Genomic DNA, 22,934 nt, shown 5'->3' with positions numbered 1-22,934 from the left:
CGTACCATTTTATTTTTAAAATTTTCACTATGTGCATGTATTTTTAAAATAAAAATAGCAAAAAAAATTGTGGTAGATGGTGAAAAGTGAAGTAAAAATGGTGAAAATGGAAGTAAAGAGTACTGCATTGCTGAGTTCTTCACTCTGCACTTGTCTAGTCCTATTCAACTTCACTATGTTTTCATTTCCGCATATGTAAAATAATTGAATTATACTAAAAAGATAACGTAAATTTTCTTATAGTTCTAACAGTTTATACTTTTAGATCTTAATAATCCAATACAGAACAGTGGAAAAATATGTTTGAGATTTAAATATCTATTTTGAGCATCTGTAGCTACTATAATGAACAAATCTCTATTTGGTACTCTGTAGACAGACTGTAGTCATGTCTTTATGACAACAGAAAACAATGTATTATGATGAAAATCTTGATAAGCTGAAAAAACTAAACATTATCTTAAATACTACCCTCATGGTACAAGTAGTGCTTCTAGGTCTTCACAGTTTAGTTCTGCACAGGTGTTGAAACATGCCAAACAAGACTGATCAGAAATATATTTCTTATATAATTCATTGCCAACTTTTAGTATTGGCCCTGGAGTTTTCTTGAATCTATTCTTGATATATGCTCTCAAATATACAACTTGAGTAGGACAAAAGGTCAAAATTGGTTTATAATTCAGGTATATTTTATCACAAACACTCTTTAACACTTTGTGATATTCTATAACATTATAGTACATGCTTACAAGTTATAAAAAGTACTATGTATCTTTTTAATTTGTGGTATTTGAAGCTTCAGTATGATAATGGCCTTCTTCCATTGTGGCTTAATATTCTTGACACTTGGATAGTTGTTTTTAAAAGCCAAATATCTCAGTCATGGTTGGATGACAAATTGTACGGTTACCTAAGTTACATAGTGAAAATTGTGCACTGTAGTATTTCTGAGAAAGACAGTAGTTCTTGCCTTCATTTTTGGTTTCCATTATTGTGATAAGAACAGAATTATGGGAATTTCTGTGGTAATACTCAATGGTATAACTGTTAACAATGTTGTGTTATCAAACATACCACAGTTTGGTTTATAAATAAGAATGCAGGTAAAGCCTAGCAAAAATTATATTGAGAGATTTTTAGTTTCTCTACTCAGAAAAAAAATTTAAATCCTTTCTTCTAAAAACCATTTCTGAAAATGTTATTTGGCTCTATTTTTCAAATGTTCACAACAGAGTGTGTACTTCCTTGTGCATTTTTTTCATATGGTATCATCCTGAGTCCTGGTAATACTGTCATCTGTTATAGCAGCAAGCAATGGGAAAATAATAATGCCGTGAGTACAATGTTGATTAGACACTTAAACGCAGGAAAATTCAATCAAATCTCATCGGTTTCAATAATTTACCACCACACGTCCTTGTCTAGTTATGGATAAACAATTTAATTTTGAATGAAGTATTTGGAGAAACTTCTGCTTGAGAATGAAAGTAGAGATGAGAAGAACAGATTTCTTGTGTTCAATTAAAATGGAAAGATAACTACATATTCCTAAAAAGTTCTATGTTAAATCTTGACCCTGTATGAGACTATTAAAAAAAATTAAATCTAAGGAAATTCTGTTTGACCTTCCATTTTTATTTAAAGCCTTGATATACAGAAAAAGAAGAAAAGGAATGATGTTACTCCTAGAAAAGATGATTTGCCAAAGGAAGAAATGATTGTTCAAGAATTCCTGTGGCTCCTCTACCAATCCTTGGCATCAAAGTGGGCAATGGAATTGATAACGGCAGCTAAGAGTAACAATAAATCCAGTCCCTCTCTTTGTGGCCTAACTAACTTTGGCTTTTACAAATCAGAAGTCTGTAAAATTTTAGGAAGATATAATTAAGCTTCTTTAATCCATCCCTGAATGCTTATTTTTGCTGTGTTTACTATCAGGATGAAGAGGAGAGTCAACTGGATGCCCTCGAAGCAGACCTCCTAATTGTACATTGTTAATAGCTAACAGACAGGACATGCATCCCCTTACTTCCCTACTCTAATACACACACACCTTCGTGGCACAACCTGTAAGAATATAGAGATAAAATTTCTTGTACTCCAGATCTTTCCTTGACTGGCTCCTTTATATTTTTCCACTCTTAGTTCAAGCATTATTTCCACAGATAATCCACCAATGACCACTCTCCACCCACCTGAGCCATTCCTATTTTTTCTGCTGCCCTTTCAGAATAGCCTACACCACTTTCTAAACATATCTTATTTATGTATTTGTTAATTCATTTATTGTCTCCTCCCATACACACACACTACCACCCTACTGCCATGTTAACTCCATAAGTTACAGTATCTTAGTCTTGCTGTTCAGAGCTGTATCTCCAGTGTCTGGAACTAGGTCTGACTTTCACCACAGTGTAAGAGTGATCCATACCAGAGAGTAATCTGCAATTTAGCGAAAGGATACTTTCTTCTCTTTGGTTCTTATAGCAACAGGAACAAGACAAATCAGAATAGGTTAATTCAATTAATATATTTTGGTTGCAAATCATAATTTTGTAAATCAAAATCATTTTCACATTTAACTGTATTACTATTTCAGAGATTATTTAATTTTCATTTTCATTTCTATTTAATCTTTATTTTTTTTTTTGGCAGGGATATCTAATACCTACTTCTAATTTCTGATGTCCTATGAGCATACAATTATATTATCCAGAACAGAAGTGCACCAGCCAAGCTCCAACTTATAGGAATTGTTCAGTAGAGAAGACAGGTCATAATTCATATAATTACTAATTATATATTTTTAAAATTCAAATTGTTGGCTTACTGAGTATTCGTAAAGAAAACACATCTGTAATATCCCACAATCATGAGGTGGAAAGTACCAACAAATGTTTCTAATTCTATTCCAATTCTTTTTGGACTGTCTTTACTCTCCACTGCCTCTATTTACTATCACCCTAATAATACTCCTTACTTACATTTTCAACATAAAAACATTTCAACACTTTGGGAATCAACTTGGGAGAAGTAGACAGAATGCAGGTATTTCACTTGAATAGGGCTGAGCTGAAATTCTGTCTCAGACACTTGCTGGCTCTATAAAGTTAGAAGTTAACTTCTCTGAGCTGAGCGTTCCTTTCTCAGTCTGGTCCTGGATACTCATGACTTCCAGTTACCACTTAATGGAGGTGTATTTTTATATACAGCCAGATTCATAACTGTCTAATAAACACCTTGCCTATGCTAAATATAAAGATTATCGCATGGTTTCAACAAATTATTACTCAGCACAATGCTTTTGTCACTCTATGACACTAAATTTCAGGTGCATACTTGGCTTATAATATCTGGAGATCATTATGAAAAAATTATGTAACTCATAATCTAGGTCATGAGTAAATTTATTTGAAAATACCATGGACAATAAAAGTACATTTTGTATCTCAATATACATGGATTCACAGAAAAGTTGGATGATATCAAAGTCAGTTTTTAATTTTGCACTGCATCTGTGGAGTAACTGTAACCCTGCTGATTACCTGTTCTATGCCTTAAGTTCAGCATCTATAATGAAGAGGAAGTTTCAGTAGTTTAAGAATATGAAAGAAAATGACTCATAATTCAACTACATCCATAAAAAATGCCAAGGTTTTAAGGCAGCAAGTATTCTACAAATGCTGAACAGATAAACTTTATCAACTACAGAGGAGAGAAAGGATTAATGTGTGAGTGTGTAAATAAGCCTTCCATAGTTATTTACTACAGAAACTTTAAGTTATACTCTATAGTATGTTGAATATGTCCTCCAAATTTTCATGTCTACCTACCTGGGACCTCAGAATCTGATATTATTGGGAAATGGGGTCTTTGCAGATATAACTAGTTAAAGATCTTGAGATGAAATCGTCTTAGATTTAAGGTGAGCCCCAAATCCAATGACTGGTGTCCTTATAAGAAGAGGAGAGAACAGAGACACACACAGAAGGGGAGGCCATGTGAAGATGGAAGCAGAGTTTGAAGTTATGCTGACAAAAGCCAAGGGACATTTGGGGCCACCTAACACTGGAAGAGGCAAGAAAAATTCTCACCTAGGGTCTTCAGAGGAATTGTGGCCCTGCTGTACCTTGATTTTGGACTTCTGGCCTTCAAAACTGTGAGAGGACAAATTTCTGTTGTTTAAAGCCACTCACTTTGTGGCAATTTGTTACAGCAGCCCTAGGAAGCTAATACACTTTCTCTGTGCTTTCCAGGTCTAAAACAGTAAAAGAGGGTTCAGCAGTTTCATAAGTGTAAATGGTGACCTTGAAGTCCCTAGCTGACAGGAGCATCCAAGGACAAAGAGAGATCAATGAGAAAACTTAGTGGGAGGTTATAATGATGCTTGCTAGTAGTAGTAAGTCAACCTTTAAAAGTGATAAACTGTTTTCTACTTGGAGTTGTTCCCTCTTAAATCCCATAAATAGATGTCATCTAAAAGTGATATAACCTCTTCTAATCCCTTACTTTCAAGAAAGCCAGAAACTAGTCTTAAACAGATGTTAGTCATTTTTTTTAATTATGAGATTTATATTTTTAAAAATCTCAAGTACCATATTGACATAAATAATTAATAAATATTTTATGACAATACATGATCAATAGCAAAGGTATCCTTGAAATCACTTAATTGGACATGATTTAAATCAGTCATCAAATGAAAAGTTATTTATGTTTTTGAAGAACATAAATGCAGAAAGTAAATATACCTATTTTTGATCAATGGGAAGTTAAATATAGTATTGAATGACAAATTTACAGGAGGAAAATCAATTTTCTTATAGCCGAGGGTATATTCTATTCTGACACTGGCAAAGACTCTAATAAGTATACATTGCTTTGCTTGAGGCATCAGACCAGCATGATTGAAGAGTATGTTTGAAATATCTCATAATATCTAAAATTAACCATTTATTAAAGTAATATTGAACTCAGTTACCCTATTTGCTACATAAAACTAACACATTATAAAAGCAACATTTTTAGTTAATTTTCAGCTTATCTACTTTTTTCTGTACATATCATTATACATCTATACTTACTTAAATCTCAAAATTCAGAAGACTGTAACTCATTTACATGTTTTTATCTTAAAAAGCCATGATGTTTAGTACAATCCTATTTTGATGTTCTTAACAAAAAATGAGAATAGTAAATAATGTGAAAAGTTAAAATACTTTAAAGAAAATATATTTTGAGAGATGAAAGCTTTATTCACACATTTTTACCCTAAAAATACAGGGATGCATATACTTAGAAAATTAGAAATTATTTTGATAAATTCCCTTAAAGACCCTCAAAATCATAAGGATGATAAAAGCATTCATCATTAAACATTACATGTTCAAAGAAGGAACTGTTGAAGGGATTATCTTTCTAGGAAATGGCAAACATCAATTATTTTTTTTTCTTTTTTTTAACCTAAGAGATGTGTACTAATCACTAACTATTAGTAAACTAAATTGTTTCTGCAGTTAATATATATTAGTTAGCCAATCTTCTGATCAACCTTCTAGTCACCAAATATTCTAAAGGTAGAAATAAATGGTTCTTACAACTCAGAGATGAGCCTATTAATATTTGAATTGTTTTAGGAGGCGTTGGTCTCCCAAGACTTTATAAGTTCAGTAAGATGTAGATGATTATGGTTTCCACATAATCAAGTGGAGAATGAATATAGTTATGTCAATAGCTAGAATGATTTGCATTGAATAAATGAATGAATGAATGAATAAAACAAAATGTGATGTTTAAAATGAATCGGTATGAAACACTCTATAAATTATTAATATTAAATCATTGTTACAGATGAAAGAAAATTGTTATTGAGAAGCAAATGATTCGGCAGTATTAGTAATGACTAGGTTATAGAGTATTTCTTAAATTCTTATTTCTTTTTAGATAAGTGTAATGTTCTATTTAAAGTGCACAATAAATCTATGAATAAGTCCTATGTTTCATGTTATTTCAAGGCCTAGCTCAAGTCCTGTGTTTTACTTGCAGCTCACTGAGCTCTTATTTCCACTGAATATCTTTAATATTTACTTAATGATTTGTTCAGCGATGACAGATGGGTTTCATCTTAAATCAACTGCCATCAATTTGTAATGGTTAGCTGAAGTGTCATCTTCAGGAGAATTCTTAGATGAAGTTCTGGTTTAGTGGCAGAGAGAACCATGATGGATTAGTGAGGTCCTTCATGGGCAATGAAGGGGAGTAGGGGGACATTGGGTCTAGAGCCTTCATTTGACAGCAAGAGTGCTGATATTTTTACTTTTATAGGATTTATTTTTTACCAAATCCAGGTCTAGAGCATGCATTTAATACTGAGAGTGTCTTACTTTAATTTATATCATGTCCCTTCAAGTATACTATAAGATTCTTAGAGTCAAAGACCATATATAGTTTTTTTATGTCCATAGCATCCAGTTATGCCTTGCAAAATCTGCTGATGATAACAAAATGACTTTTTTTAGAATTCACTCTCATTACTATTATTCATAAACTCAATAATCTCAAAAGATTATCAACATTAAACCATTTTTAAAGAAACTTTACTACATAAACTGTGAATTTTAGGTAAATGTGTTGTCTTTATCATCTCCAGGTTCAAATTAAACATCAGTAGATTGGTAATATTTAAGAATGAAATATATGCCTGCCAAATAATATGTTGTTCCAATAATGGAACAAGCAGAAGATAAAGAAAATAAGCATTTTAAAAATGGATTTAAGCCTTTTAAAAAAATTCTAAATATTTAAAATATGTTTTATGTATTTAGTAAGTCCTAGAATTTTTATCCCTTTTTTAGTAGCCTGCATCTTTTTGCACCTAGTAAGTGTTGAAGAAATCCATGTCGACTAGTTTAGAGTTACATTAGAGAAATAGTTCCATTTTATATTCCCTCCTGCTAAGCAAATGTATTTATTATATTCCATAACAGTTCACAGTTTGTTATACATTAACTGCTCATTCTCTGTGCCAATAAGACTGTGCTGGAACAGCAAATGAATTTGGTACGTTCATCTGAATGATTCTGCAAACCACAGGCTACCCAGTTGTCTAATGATAAGAGAGCCCCAAAGCCACCTGATCACCATTATACTCCCTTATATTTTTGGACTAGCATGGTCAATACTGTCAGGATCTCAACACTGAGAAGAATGAGAAGGAAAAGTTTACCTCAGACATAATCATGAAAAGGGGCTTTATTAATTCAGGCACCAATGGTGATATGGCTAGACTGGAAGGAGAATGGAATATAGCATTTGAAGTGCTTTATCTGCTCCAAGACCAATGCTGGTTTTGGCACTTCTTTCACTCTAGTGAGTTGCAAAAAAACAAGCAGGTGCTAGCAATCTGAGAGACCACATGCCAGCTACAGCTGCTTCAAACTGATTCAATTACATCTGCCTGAATAGTCCCAGGACATCAAACCAGTTGAAGAGATCCGTAGGTTGCAAGGAGACCTAGTCTATCCTGAGACAACCACCTGCAAATCTCCACGTTTGGATAAAAGTGATCATTCTATCGCCAGGCACAGGAAAAAAGACCGGAGTGGGAGGGAGGGGGAATGTGATTTTAATTCACTTTAAAATTAAAAATTGGTTGGAGAGAGCATAAAATGTCTCTTTGAATTTTCATGTCTAAAATCTGAGAGTAGCTGAGGTCTTAAGGATACTTTGAAACAGCCTGATTTTGTGATAACATTTCCCAAATCATTGGGTACAGCACATTTACAGAACATGCTCTTGGGATCCGGACTTCGCTCCAAACCTTGTTTGTACAAAAAGGGGCCAAGCAGCTGGGAAATTCTGGAGTGGAGTGTGTCCTCATTAGTTTCCATCTGCCACCAGAACTCAGCTCATGGCAAGTCTGGCTAAGTCCTGGTGTACTCAGGTCCAAATGTGGGTCAGTTTTAATTACACTATACAGAATCCAGTGTGCAGTTTTTAAATCCTTATTATACAGCACAGAGGAATGGGCAGCTCTCCAGCTAATCAATTTTTTAAAAGTACATATATAAAACTTTTAAACCAGGCTAGACAGACAGTGGATGGAAAAAAGTCTTATAAATGAGTACAAGGGTTACTTAAGACAATTATTAGTGAAATTGGGTCATGAGCAAGTCTGCTTTAAAACTTCAAAGTGAGAACAAACTGTTCCAATGGTAAGACAGAAAACTTAAAATAAGGTGCACAATGCCCCTTGCTCCTCAGTGTGAATGAGTAACAACAAGGCTGTGACCAGTTTATAGTAAATACCTATGGCAGCACTGGCTTTCATGTAGCAGAGATATTTCTTATTTTGTTATTCTTTACACTTACTCCCTTTCAAGGAATAACTCATGGCAGGGATTGTATAAAAGGAAAAAAAATCGCAAACTACCTGTTAAGACTGAAAACAAAGATGAAAGAGAGGAGCGAGAGAAAGAGAAGGAGAGCAGAGTACACATGTGTTGAGAAGCAGACTCTGAGCATGACTTGGCTCTCAATGCCATCCACACAAACTGGGGCCAGAATCAACCCACGCAGTTCATGTTCAGACTCCATCCTGTCCGAAAGCTTCATCAGGTGCAGAAGAGCTAAAACACTAAGCCTTCAAAGACAAGTGTCAGCAAAAAATTCAGGAGTGAAGATGTAGGCAGTCAATGTTGGGCATTTATACGATAGAATAATGCACCATTTTTTGATGGATAAAATGTCCTTTGGCACAAGCCTTAATGCCAAAAGAATAAAATAAACGTCAAATGCTCAAAGTATTTTGGGGGCTTTTGACTGAGTTGTTATGAAACTTACCCATTAAAAAGGCAGAATTGAATTCTGGGTTCAAATACTAGCGTTTAACATTTACTGGCTGTATGATAAATTTGGAAAATTGGACAAATTTGGACAAATTGCTTATTCTTTCTGAGTGTAAGTTCTTTTCACCTGTAAAATGGGGAAAATAACATCTACCTAATAGATTGTTGTAAGGATTATCAATAATAATATATATATAAACATCCCTCTGGAATATAAAAGTCACTCAGTAAATGTTAACTATTTTAACCCAACTGTTATGAGTTGAATCATGGCCCCCCCCCAAAAAATATATGTTAGAGTCCTAACTCCAGTACCTCAAAATGTGACCTTATTTGCAGATAGGGTCTTTAGGAAGTAACCAAGTTAAAATGAGATAATAATTGAAGGCTCTAATCCAAGATGACTGATATCCTTATAAAAAAGGGAAATTTAGGCACAGAGACAGATATGCATAGAGAGAAGACAACGTGAAGAGACATTGGGAGAAGATGGACATCTACAAGCCAAGGAGAGAGGCCTAGAACAGATCTTTCCCTCACAGCCCTCAGAAAGAACCAACTCTGCCAAAACTTTGATCTCAGGCTTCCAGAGTGAGAAAACTTCTATTGTTTAAGCTGCCCAGTTTGTGATACTTTGTTACAGCAGCCCTAGCAAACTCATACCCAACTAAATAAAAATTTCCTTAAGCATTAATGTTTACCTTGACTCATCATAGTCAAAACTGTACACTTGACAATAGGCAAGTCAACTTTATTAACTCTACTGAATAATGATCTATTTCATATATTATCTAGTGCTTTTTCCCTTATTTCTTTTCTGATTGCTGTTCAGGAAGATACCGCTGCAATATAAAGAGCCTGGTAGGGGGGAAAAAAAAAAAACAACTTGTTTACTATAATTAAGATTATCTAGTTTTTATTAGAGATAAGGGAAAATCATACATACAAATTCACAAATCCACTTTTCTTATCAAGACATTTTACTACACAAATTTCCTTTTTGAGAGAAAAAGAAAGCCTTATAAAGCCTTTACTCATTGCCAACTCTCTGCTCACTAAACCTGTGGCTGCTTAGATTTTGAAAACCTTGCCAACAGAACCACCTTCAGTTCACTAGGATGCATGTAAGAGTACATGGTTTAATTAGCAGGTATGGGTTCTTCATTGTTTACGAGATTAGTTTTAAGGGTATCTGACTTTCAAAAGAGGGGTGAAGTTGCCAGGGAGTTGTATCAGCAGCCCTTTCATTGCAAGGCACACTTCCATAATCAACAGACATTTAAGTGGACGTGATTATCTTCATCTTGAGCTTTTCTTTAAACAGCCCCAGCTTCTACAGACATGTAGCATGTTCAGTTAGAAATAGTGAGTCTGGGACTTGCCTGGTGGTGCAGTGGTTAAGAATCTGCCTGCCAATGTAGGGGACACGGGTTTGATCCCTGGTCCGGGAAGATCCCACATGCCGCGGAGCAACTAAGCCCGTGCGCCACAACTACTGAGCCTGCGCTCTAGAGCCTGCAAGCCACAACTACTGAAGCCTGTGCGCCTAGAGCCCGTGCTCCACAACAAAGAGATGCCACCAAAATGAGAAGCCCACACACCGCAACGAAGAGTAGCCCCCGCTCGTCACAACTAGAGAAAGCCCACGTGCAGCGATGAAGACCCAACGCAGCCAAACATACATACATACATACATACATACATAAATTTATTAAAAAAAGAAAAAAGAAATGGTGACTCTAACCAAGATGAACTGAGATACTCAACTGCAATCATCAAAGGCATAACTTTGCCAAAATTAACTTTCTTAATGAGTGAATCCTATACTTCCTCCAAATTCCTATACTGCCTATCATAACAACTTTTATATTTTAACAAGGGGAGAGAAAAGAATATTTATGAAATACTAGTGTGTATTATGCACTAAATAAAGTATTTTGTATACCTAATCGACTTTAATCTTCACATCTATTGTTGAAAAGGTAGACATTGTTACCACCAAATTTTAGATAAGAAAACTCGAGTGTTAGCAAGGTTAGACAACCTCGATCAGGTCACACAGCTACTGAACTGTGGAACTGGAATTCAGTGAAGGTCATTTGAACTCCAAAGCTCCTAAGTTCAAAGTCAGGCAAGAGATTTAGAATCCAGAAACCCTAACATATCACTGACTTTTAAGATGCTGATTTATTTAAGGTATCCGCAGTCTCCTTTAAATCATCTGAAGTCACTTAGATAGTAGATGTCTTGGTAAACTTGACTCAGTTTATTCTCCTTAAGAAGAAACCAGTTATTCACAAACACAAACTAAAAGGCTTCAATCAATTTAGATGAAATTAACCCCTTTACGAGAAAACCTGAAGGTCTTTTAGATTTAGTGCAGTGATAGCTTGTCTTATGGTTAGTATTCCAACAACTTGATATAGTCCATTTACTTCCTGGAGATAAGGAATCAACTCTCAAATCACTAGTAGAAAAAAAATTAATGCTAATATTTTTCTATATGAGGTATCTTACACTAGACCAAGAATCCTGAGTTTTGGTTTCAAATTCTTACATCTCTCACCTACTATACTGTATAACCCTGACAAGTACATAAACTTTTCTGAGCTTATTTTCTCACCATGGATAAAACAAAGATATTAAATAGTTGACCATTAAGGTCCCTTCAAGTTCTAACACTATGTGATTTTTAGGACTTCTTCTAAATCCCTAGAAGCAGAGGTAACTAGAGAGAACCTTTACGACAATCAATGTGACAATGTCCAGACCAGGGTACCTGCTCTCGGGCAAGTAGAGGGTCTTTCTTCAGCATCTAAATTGTAGTAGTGGTGGTGGTGGTGCTAGAAATAATAGTAGTATAGCTAAGATTTATTGAGCACTTGCTACATGCTAACCACTGGACTAAGAATTGTACGTGTATTATGTTATATTTAACTCAACACAGCAATACATAAGGTAGATACTATTATTTTTCCAATTTTCCAAAGAAGTAACAAAGGAACAGAAAAATTAGGTAACTTGTCTGGGTCCATACTAATAATAAGTGGTGAAGACAAAAGGAGTTCTGCTGACATATCTTTGTTTCCTACTAGCCTGTATGCTCTTTGAGGGCAAAGACTTTATCTATTTAGCCTAGCTCAGGGTCTAGCAAATAGTAGGTATTCATTATTGTGTGGAATAAAAGTAAGGAAGGAAATGAGAAAGGGAGGGAGGAAAAGAAGGGGAGAAAGAAAGAAATTATATCTAGACATGCTATGTTCTCAATAAATATTGATTTTCTTCCTTTATTTCTTTAACCCTGAAATCACAGGGAAATCTGCATTTATGCTCAGGAATCCTAGGTGATTTCTCCCTCCTGGGTATTCCATACTGTAATTTCTAGTACAAGTCACTGAAGCATTTGCTATCATCTGGTTTAGTATTCTAGCTAATACATGTTCTTGGTTCATCTCTTAATTTCTAATGTTAGCCTAACAGAGGATATAGTTGATTCTACCAAACTAAGTTTCTGGAAAAAAAAATAATGTCCCTGATATTGGCCTCTCACCCACCGGTGTAAACTAAGGTGAAAGAAAAACTGTTCCCAGAGGAAAGATACTTCCAAGCTTAATAGTACCCATGAATATCATCAACCAGTGGTACTAAAATTTGAGAAGTCTAAACAAGATGTTTTGATGCAATAGATACTGGCTCACTTTGCTACCTCTACCGTTGTTATGTGACTGCCTCATGCCATACAAAATGGAACTTGAGAGGGGTCTATCTAAAGCAGGTCGTAACTCACACTATTTTGACTCTACCTCTGCTTGGCTTCATATCTACTTATCTACAGTTAGAATTCAATAAATAATAGAAACCATAATTATAAACATGTATACAGCAAACACAGGGCCCATTACTTCTGTTTAGCAAAACACAATTTTTTAAATATGATCTAATCTTACCAGGCCATAAGTCAACATACAGCTTATTTTTGTGTTTTCAATGAGATAGAGTTAGGGTGGGGGTAGGGGGTTTGGGGGAGAAAGTGATTGCTCAGGAAACTCATGGCACTGCTCACATAACACAGAGATTTATTTATTCCTATACTGAAAATATTTCCAAGGTGACAAGTGACTTAGTCATTGAATGCCTCAGCATTGTGCATAAAATAGGGATAATATAAAGACTTTTCTCTTTTTTATAACAAAGTGAATCAGCTATACATATATATATATCCCCATATCTCCTCCCTCTTGCATCTCCCTCCTACCCTCCCTATCCCACCCCTCTAGGTGGTCACAAAGCACCAAGCAGAAACTAACACACCATTGTAAAGCAATTCTACTCCAATAAAGATGTTAAAAATAATAAATAAATAAATAAATAAATAAGAGTGGGGGAAAAAAACAAAGATTTTCTAGACCCAGGGGGACTGGCCAGGTCCCCAGGGCTCAAGAAATTCTAAGACCCACTCCCTTTCTTATTGTAAAAAAAAAAAAAAAGGACTTTCTCATAGTCAGCAAAATGAATACAAAGCACATTGCAAATAGCGTTATGGCAATTCTTGATAGTGACGAGGATCAATACTTACATATTCATTTCTCATTTTAAGGACAGAATTTATCAGTATTCTCATCTCCATCTCATCAGCAGTATGAGAACTGAAGGAAGTCCATCAGGACCATCCACAATATACAACAAGTAACAAGTTTCTAGGACTCTTTATCCCTCCAGACATGTTTTATTCATACATGCATTCATTCAACATTTACTGACCACCTACCATGTACAAGGCATTGTATTAAGAGTCTGTGGACAACCGTATATTTAGCTCAGTACCGATGTTTCCTACTCCCAAAGAGGTCAGTTAAATTCATATTATGGTAGTCTAAAAAGAACAGATTTAAATGGGTCAATAAAAGGAGAAGATACACAAGCTCTAAGATTTTATGTTACTAAATACTGATGGAAACTCCTTAGCATTTTTTTACTGAAGCATTTTTAGGAAGAATAATGCAGGTTATTAGAGTAAGTTTTCAATACTGGGAATTGGGTACAACCAAATAAATTATTCAATTAAATACTTTGTTTATTGAGTTGCAACTTTTAAAAAAATTATTTATTTATTTATTTTGTCTGTGCCGGGTCGTAGTTGCAGCACACGGGATCTTTTAGTTGTGGCATGCATGCGGGATCTAATTCCCGGACCAGGGATGGAACCCGGGCCCCCTGCATTGGGAATGCCTAGTCTTACCCACTGGACCACCAGGGAAGACCTGAGTTCCCACTTTTTATATTATATTTATAGAACTTTACTTAACTAGTATAAGATATACTCTGTAGTAGCTTGTCTATATTAAAAATACAGATATTTGTCAGAAAATATATAGAGCTATTACCCAAAAGAAACTTAACATCACTAACAGCAACACTTAGGGAAAAATATCAGATGACTAGGATTTGACAGAAATAAAGGATGATATTCCAGCCTTAAAATTTACATCTGGATTTTAGCCCCTTTTCTAAGATTATTATTTAATTGTTGCTTTTTTTTCCTCTCATTTCCACCCTACTGCAACAGAGGCACATGCACAAATCAAGAAATCATCTTACAATATACACTTAAATTTTCTGAATATGCCCCATGTGTCCACTAATAGCCAAATGCTTTCAAATCTGTTCAGCTAAATGGATCAATAACTACATCCAGCCTCACATAGTGGGGTTGCCAACATAGTGAAATTGAGCCAAACAGAAAGTGTCTCTATGAGGACAAAAATTATTATCAACCCAGTTATCTTGAGAGATCCACTCTCTCCAGGTATCCTTTAAAGGAGTTAACATAAACATTATCTAGGGCAGTCAATAGCTGCTAAAAAAATATTTGAGACTGAGAACGAAGAATTTGGATAAAATATTTGGGAGCTAAGATCAGTGAGTTTTATAATAAACCAATGTAATAGTTCAAGGTCTACATCAAGTAAGAATCTTTCAAACTCAAAGTACACAAAATACGTAACAGCACAAGCAAACTGCTAACAAGCTTCTCTGTGCGCTCAATCTTATGACACAGCTGCAAGCAACAATTGAGCAGGTGCAACCAAGCTTTTGAGAATTCCTGCCTGTTGCCCAGGAACCACAACACCACACAGTTGAGATTTTTAAACAGGTGCAAACATTTTTTTCCCGTTACTCTAGTGCTTGAGACAGTGAAGCAGACATCTGCAACTACTCCTTACCTAAAGCAACCACCACAGAAAATAAAAAGCAGCACAAAAAGTTTGAAAATAAAACAACAGTGTCAAAAACAGTGGTTTTGCAATAGTCTCTGACTGCACGTCAGGAGTTGCTTTAATAGTACTGTTCCATAAAACACTCTCTAATCTCTCCACAAGATGAATGCTTTGTAATTAAAATTATTCTGCTTCATCAAATCTTAGAAATGTTTATTTGATTCTTACAATAGAGTGAAATGCAAGGTATGTGTAAAATGTACTATCCTTTGACGCTGTCAATATTTGTAAGTACTCAAAAATTAATTTTCACCTTATGAAATCTGTAAGCAATTTTAATACCCCAAATTTTAATAACTTGCCAGTTAATATACAGATTAATATAACTATAGGTAATTCATATACGTACCTGTGCAGCTATGGGGCACAAACAGACTTGCAATTTATCAGGTACTCTGAAATGTAAAACAAATATACTTTTTAAGTAAAAATTATTTTCTAAGTGCAGCCACTATTTATGCTGAGCCAATTTCTGCAGAGAAGTAGAAAAGACTGCAGTTCTTAAATAGGTGGGTTATTTTGTATCTATATTTTCCCCATATGATATCTCAGTTCACCCTAAATTCATGTGTGAACTATATACACACAGAGCATCCCGGAGCAGTGTGATCAAAAACAAGTACCATGGCCTCTGAAAGGAAAATGCTTTCACTAGAGAATGAGACAAACACTTAAAAATGTTTTTTTTTTCTTTGGTATTCTTCCAAGGCTATTGCTTTCCTAATACAAATATGACTGCTACTCTATAAAATGAAACCACTCAGATTCATCTCCACTCAGTTTGGATTTGTGTGGAAGAAAGATGCTTTTGTAGAGCTCCACAAAAATGCATAATTAAATAAAAGTAAACTCTATGTTCATTAACTTCAAATTACAACAGCAAATAGAAATGATATTGATCACTACAAGAGGGAATGCTAAAGCCACACTAGATGTGATGCCTCGACGCAACACTCTTTGAGATAACTGCCAGTGCAGTAGGTATTGATAAAGAAGTCCAGCTTAAACAAAGTATGCACAGTTCACAATTAGACCCGAAAAATATTTGCATGTAAGTGGAAACTGTATGGCAAAATGTAGCCTCTGAACTACTGTGACCCTTAAACATATTTCATAATTCTCTCTGAAAGCAAACTAAAATACTTATTTTATATATTTCTGAACATAGCTGATGATAGTAACATATTAAAGTCATTATATCTAGTTGATAATACTTGCTTAAAAGTGTGTAGAAGAAATAATCAATTTTGATGATGACTCAATGAAACACTTCGTCATACACTTCTGATAGGAGTGTGAATTGCTAAAAATTTTCAGGAAAACTATTGAGTAATATGATCAAGAACTTAAAGTTCAGAATCTTTACTCAGTAGTTTTAATTCTAGGAGTATATCTTACATAACTGAAAACCAACAGAGATTTATGTTAAAAAGGTAATTTGTATGATAGCGAAAAACTGAAACTAACCTAAATGTCCAACAGTAGAAAAATAAATAAAGCATAGCACATCCATATAAAGAAATATTTTTAAACAATCCACAAGGTAGCTTGTGGTACTATAATGTTTTATAAATATATAGAGTACCAACTGAATGGACATAATGAAATTGTGCAGCTGAGAGAAAAAAACCACAAAGAACACACAAAAATATTGAGTGATTATATCTGGATAATAAGATTATGCATGTTTTTAATTTTTTCTTTTTACTTTCATATATAGTTAATCTCTATGATAAACATTACTTTTATAATAAGAAAAATATTAGTTGTTGGGGGGGTAAGGGAAAAAAGTTTTAGAGTGCCATATGGAAGTGATAAATCTAACCTTCGTAAGTAAAATAAATTAATTCAGTCACGCATAAAATCCACTAAGTATACCTACAGTGAGAAACTCATCCTTACTGGTTCCTCATAGGGGTATAGCCAGGGTCTCTTTTATCCCACTGCTTTAGAAACTAAACCAGTAATTCAATAACACATTTTTAATCGTCTTAGTAAATCTTCCTTAATTATGCAGAGTGAAATGATGGCAAGAACAATTTAGGACTACAAATCTGTTCAACCTATTACAAATTAATTTGTTCAACAAGTCAACAGTATATAGTGAGCATCTATTGCATTCAAAGTGTTGTTCAGCATTATGATATTCTAAAAGACAAATTAGAAAACATCTTACCTTCGTAGAACTAACAATTTAAAAGTGCTGGACTTCCCTGGTGGCACAGTGGTTAAGAATCCGCCTGCCAATGCAGGGGACATGGGTTCGATCTGGGAAGATCCCACATGCCGCGGAGCAAATAAGCCCATGCGCCACAACTACTGAGCCTGCACGCTGCAACTACTGAAGCCGGCGTGCCTAGAGCCCGTGCTCCGCAACGAGAGAAGCCACTGTAATGAGAAGCCCGTGCACAGCAACAAAGAGTAGCCCCCGCTTGCTGTGAGTAGAGAAAGCCTACGCACAGCAACGAAGACCCAACGCAGCCAAAAAAAAAAAAAAATTTTTTTTTAATTAAAAAAAAAGATTTAAAAAAATAAAAAAATGCTGAGAAGTATGTACATAATACCTTCCTATTAATTTTGCTGTGAATCCAAAAATGATCTAAAAAAAGTCTTAAAAAACAAACAACAAAAAACTAAACAAAAAATATGTACATACAGCTCACATAAAGATGTAAACACAATACATACAGCTTAAGGCATTTGTGACAGATCTGGTGCACTTTAAACTAAGAAAACACATATCAGGTTTTTTTTTTTGTATTATTGAGCAAAAACGGATATTTACATAACACTCAACAAAATTCTTAAGTACGTGAATGTGTATCACTTATAAAATGCCCTAATAAATTACTATAAATATGTATTTTTTATCCGTATGTAGTCTACTGTTTATTAATAGAGTTATATAATAGGAAACCAGGTATGAAAGAATACTGTCAATCTCAGATACCAGATGTATAAGATTGTCTCAGATTACCTAAAGCCACATAAACATATGCACAGCTATTAACAGGATATAGTTATTTATTGTCAACCAAAGTAAATAAATGAATTACTTGCTAACCTTGCCAAAGACGCTGCTATAACACTACCTCCAGGGAAAGAAAAGAAGGTAAGGGTGGATAGACGAGTGCTGAGGGGATCTCTAACAACCAAAGGGGGTGGTGGTGGTGACGGTGGTGGTGGATGTGAACCATTTTTGTTGTGCAGATAAAATAATGCAGCACAGAGTTTCTCTCAATGACAGTTCAGTTTCCTGGTGGCCTGTAACCATAATCAGCATTTGCCTCTCTGAAGCTAGTGTCACACGATGGTTCTGAGGTTCAGTCAATGGGGTCAGCCTGTTTGAGGCAGTGCCAAGCGGTAAGAGAAGCTATTCAAGTGATCAATGATCTGTGGGTTGGAGACAGCAGCAGAGTTATATGAGGTAGGGTGGTGGTTAAGTGATTAGCTTTTGCAATCAGAGAAACCTGGTTTCAAGTTCTAGATCTCTCTTTTCAATTGTGTGATCTTGAGTGAGTTACATTTTCCCTGTCTGTAAAATGATGATCATGTTACCTACCCTATAGGATTGTTTGTGCCTATTACATGTTATAGGCATGCAAAGGAACTAGCACAGTACCTGCTATAAAGTAAACTTTGCTGAACAGAAGCTATTAGTACTGTCGTAGTTGTATGAGAAAAAGAGGGGATGTCTGTACCTTTAAGCTAAAGAGCTAAGCTAACGAAGGAGGAAGGAGATAGAAAGACAACTTGCTCAGCATATCACTCTATATTCCACAGCTCATCCAAGAGCCAGTCATGTGCTGGATGTTCACAGAGCATCTCTGAATCAGGAAACACTATAACAATATTAACAGCCAGGATAAGCAACCCTAACCTGCATTTTAAAGCACCATTTCTATCACTGAAGGGGAAGACAGTAGGATCTAAGTAATATGTGCAGCAATACTGCCCATTTTCCTGAATGAAAAATGAAAGATCATTGTCTATACCTAACTGAAACAATCAGGAAATGGAAATATAAGGACAAAAGTGAACATAATTATGCAAGTGGAATCAGGACCAGGTGTTGTAGACTCCTTAACGATCACACGTGAGCAGTATCACTTTTTTATGTATTCTAAAGAGACCCTGCAAATGACCTGAGCTCACATATAACACAAGGTTTGCAAATATAAGTAAAAAATATCACAGTGGGTTTTTCTCTCAGGGCTTGAAATACACAAATGAATGCATACTGATGTTGTTCTAGACCTTATTTCTGTTTTGATTTGGAGGACAGCACAAATTCAGAATTGTTACATGGTATCTTTAGAATCCATTGCAGTTTATATAATCCCTAGAATTGTTTGGGTCATATGAGAGTGAAGGTACTATCAGTACCATTCCAGATGGAGATATACTATAGAGGATTTTTTTAAAGTTCTTTTTACTTCTAGGTTGGCACAGCTGTGTTCCCCAGTGGGAACTGAATAGGTCCAACTATATGTTGTGAAGTGCAAGAAACTTTATCTTCCCTTCATACTGGATGGGCCTGAGGCATTAATAAATCTAATACCTAATTCACTTAGGACACTGAAAAGGGCCTCAGCTGGGTCTGCAGGAGCAATGGTTCCATAAAAGAGCTTTGAACCTAAATTTAGACTAAAAAACATTTCCACCATGACTAAGCATTCTTAGGAATATTTAGTGCTTTATATTTTAAATTTGACCTATTTTGAGAAAAGACACTATGTAATCCAAAATACTTTTATTTACTATGTGTTTACTTCTTCCAGACCCACAACTAATCTGGGTGCTCTATCATTATTATATTATTATGAAATATAGATTTTAATGATCAATAAAGACAATTTACGTTTTTTTAAATTGACGTGCCCTAACTTCTGGAGTTTATCTGAACAGAAAGTCTATGAAGATTAAGAGAAATTATAATTTTAAAAGTAGGCTTGAAAAACTTTAGTTATGCTTATTTTTGTAAGTTACAGAGTTAGAGTTAGCCCTATCAGAAACAGGAAGAAAGAGAGGCAACAGTTATCTATTTATCAACCCTGTGAACTGGAAACAGATAAAGGGCAATAAGGAAGGAAAAGGAAATCATATGATAAACACCCGTTAACCCAAGGGCACAGTTGGTCTGTCTAGACCTTAGGTTAGACCAGCTCTAATAAAGCTACAGAATCTATGAAAAGCTAAGCTTATAAAATAATTCTATATTTAAATTTTCTATGACTATTGGCTACCATTTAAAATGAAACAATTTAATATCAAATTTTATGTATAAACATGATGAATTTGAACTCTCCAGTAGAAACCTGATCCACAATACACTAAATGTTAATAACTCTATCTTATAAGTCACACTTCAGAGTGTATTAAAGAGAAAATCGTTTTTTAATAGATGATTTTTTAAAACTTAACTTCTTACCTTAAAGTTTAGGATCTAGTAAAGAAAATTAACAAAATTGGAATTTAGATAAATGTCAAGAGTAATATTTTCAAAATATTCACAACCTGAAGCTACAACTATGGAAAGGATTTATTCTTATGAATGTGAAAATTCTACTGACTAGCTTGTACACATTCCTGGGGTCTTAAATTTAAATATTACCTCCTCCAGAATCTGATGTCCTGTGCTTAATCTTGTCATAATAATCATCACACTGCATTGTAATTGTCTTTCACATAAGACTGTAAACATAGGAACAGAGGTTTTGTCTTATTCACCATTATGTCATTAGTCCCTAGTACAGTACCTAATGGATAAATAGTAGGTATGGGTTAAATATTGGGTAAAGGAATGTTGAATGAATTGTGTTATCATCTATTCCTGATGATTAAGCAAATTCACAATGCATTGAAAAATTAAAGAATTGCATTCCTAAACAAATTATTTTTCAATCTTTAAAGGACTAATCTTCCAACCTCTTTTCTTTTACTTTTCCCTCTTACTTGTCCTCTTAATCAGTACAAAACTAGATGATCAGAATCTGAGTCTCAAATGTTAACAATAGATTAGAAAGCCTGGTTGGTTTGGCCCTAGGGTGGATAGGAGTCATCCAAATCTCGCTCTTTAGCAGACACCTGGTACAGTAGAAGATGAGACACAGAGTTCCCTCAAAGAGTTCTGCAGTTCCTAACCGATTGTGTGGTTCTTCTAAGTCTCTGAGAGGCTGGATCTGACTACTGTTCCTGAGACAGATTCAACCATTATTTTATTCTTTTGTGGAATTCATTACAGTTCGAATTATCCGTGCGGTTATTGGTTTATTTGTTTATACTCTCTCTCCCTCACTAGGCTGTACACTCCATAGAGGCCACATTATTTTGTTCAGCACTCTATATCCAGGGTCTGGTTTAGTGCCTGACACACAATAAACACTCAATAAGTATTGGTCAGATGAGTAAATATGAGGTTCGGAGCAGCAGTTTTCAATCAAAAGAGACTGTAAAATTAGATAGGTAACAGCTACCCCTACTGTTATTTGCTCTACATTCCAAGTCTATCTGTCACATGGAAGACTTGATGCTGTAGGTACTCTTTCATTATAAATTCTGTTCAATCAATGGCAAGTCCGGAAAACTTCAAAAGCAATACTAGGTAGGCTGTAGGCACAATGTCTAGACGAAGCAATGGAACCATTTTCAATTAGAAGTTTAGGGTTTGAATTCCAGCTTACTCAGTGTGTATCCTAGGGGAACTTACATACTCTCCCTAAATACTCAGTTTCATCTTATTTAAAATGGGGGCCTTTTATCTAGCACGCAGAGTTTTTAATGGTGACTAAATGAGATTGTATATATGAAAGCAACTACTAGTATAATTCATGGTATTTAGGAGAAGGGGCTTACTACAAATTAGTTCTTTTGTGTTGGCCAGCCAGTGTCTGCAGCAAAATAGAGATATGATTTGACTAAAAGCTCAGGAGCAGACATTTTGGGTAGAGAAAAATGAAAGAAAAAGGATTCAAAGGCAAAAAAAAAGTAAGTAGATATGAGGGACAATAAGTAAAAAAAAGCATAAGACAGAGCAGTAAGAACATAACAGCAGTTAGAAATGGAAAGACATTTTAACATGATAGAAAAATTGCCAAAAAAATCTATTAGCTTTTTCTCAGGTGACACAGGCTTCGCCACATATAAAATAATTGCTACCATTATAGTTAGGAGAAAAATCAACTGAAATGTACATTAAACACATATTAGAGATTTAACATTCTTCACTTGAGTTCACATACTGGAAACTCAGCCTGTGTAAATATAGCCATGACCTTTATTATTTACTGTGATAAGGTAATAGCATATCCTCCTCTGTGTACTACCTGCAGAGTTATAAAAGCCAAATGTGTACTAGCTCTTTAGGTACAATCACAAGGCATCAGAATGTAGAGTTAGGCCCTTTCTTTGCATTTTGTGATCATCATACAGTGGCTACCAAGATTGGAAGAGAAACTGGCTATCATGAAAACTTTATTGGAAATTCTTTTTTCGTGCTTAGTTACTTTCATTTTCTTACTACTGTAGTCAAACTACTTCAGCTCCCTCATTAAGATTGTTTTCTGGCTAAATCATTATCTTTCTAGTCTGTCTGTGTGTGTGTGTGCGTGTGTATTCTTTGGTCTGTTCTTAGAAAAAGAAAGAGAATAAGAGGTCTTAGACACATTGCATACCAGAAGTAAGCACCATGCAACCTCATGGTGGGCAACCTCAAGGAATGCCCACCTGGTACCAATAAGTTCATTAAAAGAGTGCATTTGAATTCATAACCTTTGTCCACTTGTGGTGATACAGTGATTTTTAAGTC

The 22,934-nt window shown here is 34.9% G+C and overlaps 1 protein-coding gene across 1 annotated transcript in view; it reads right to left on the bottom strand.

The window, feature by feature from the left end:
• Nucleotides 1-22,934, bottom strand: part of ZBTB20 (zinc finger and BTB domain containing 20) — an 808,814-nt gene that overhangs the window by 558,915 nt on the left and 226,965 nt on the right. Inside the window, exon 5 of the mRNA XM_057544981.1 lies at nt 15,477-15,522. The gene's annotated coding sequence lies outside the window, so the exon portion shown is untranslated. The remainder of the gene's footprint in view (nt 1-15,476; nt 15,523-22,934) is intronic.

The sequence above is a fragment of the Balaenoptera acutorostrata genome, chromosome 4 (genome assembly GCF_949987535.1).
Source record: "Balaenoptera acutorostrata chromosome 4, mBalAcu1.1, whole genome shotgun sequence".
Taxonomy (NCBI): domain Eukaryota; kingdom Metazoa; phylum Chordata; class Mammalia; order Artiodactyla; family Balaenopteridae; genus Balaenoptera; species Balaenoptera acutorostrata.
Note: the sequence above shows the minus strand (reverse complement) of the source record. Positions and strands in the feature narration are given on the sequence as shown.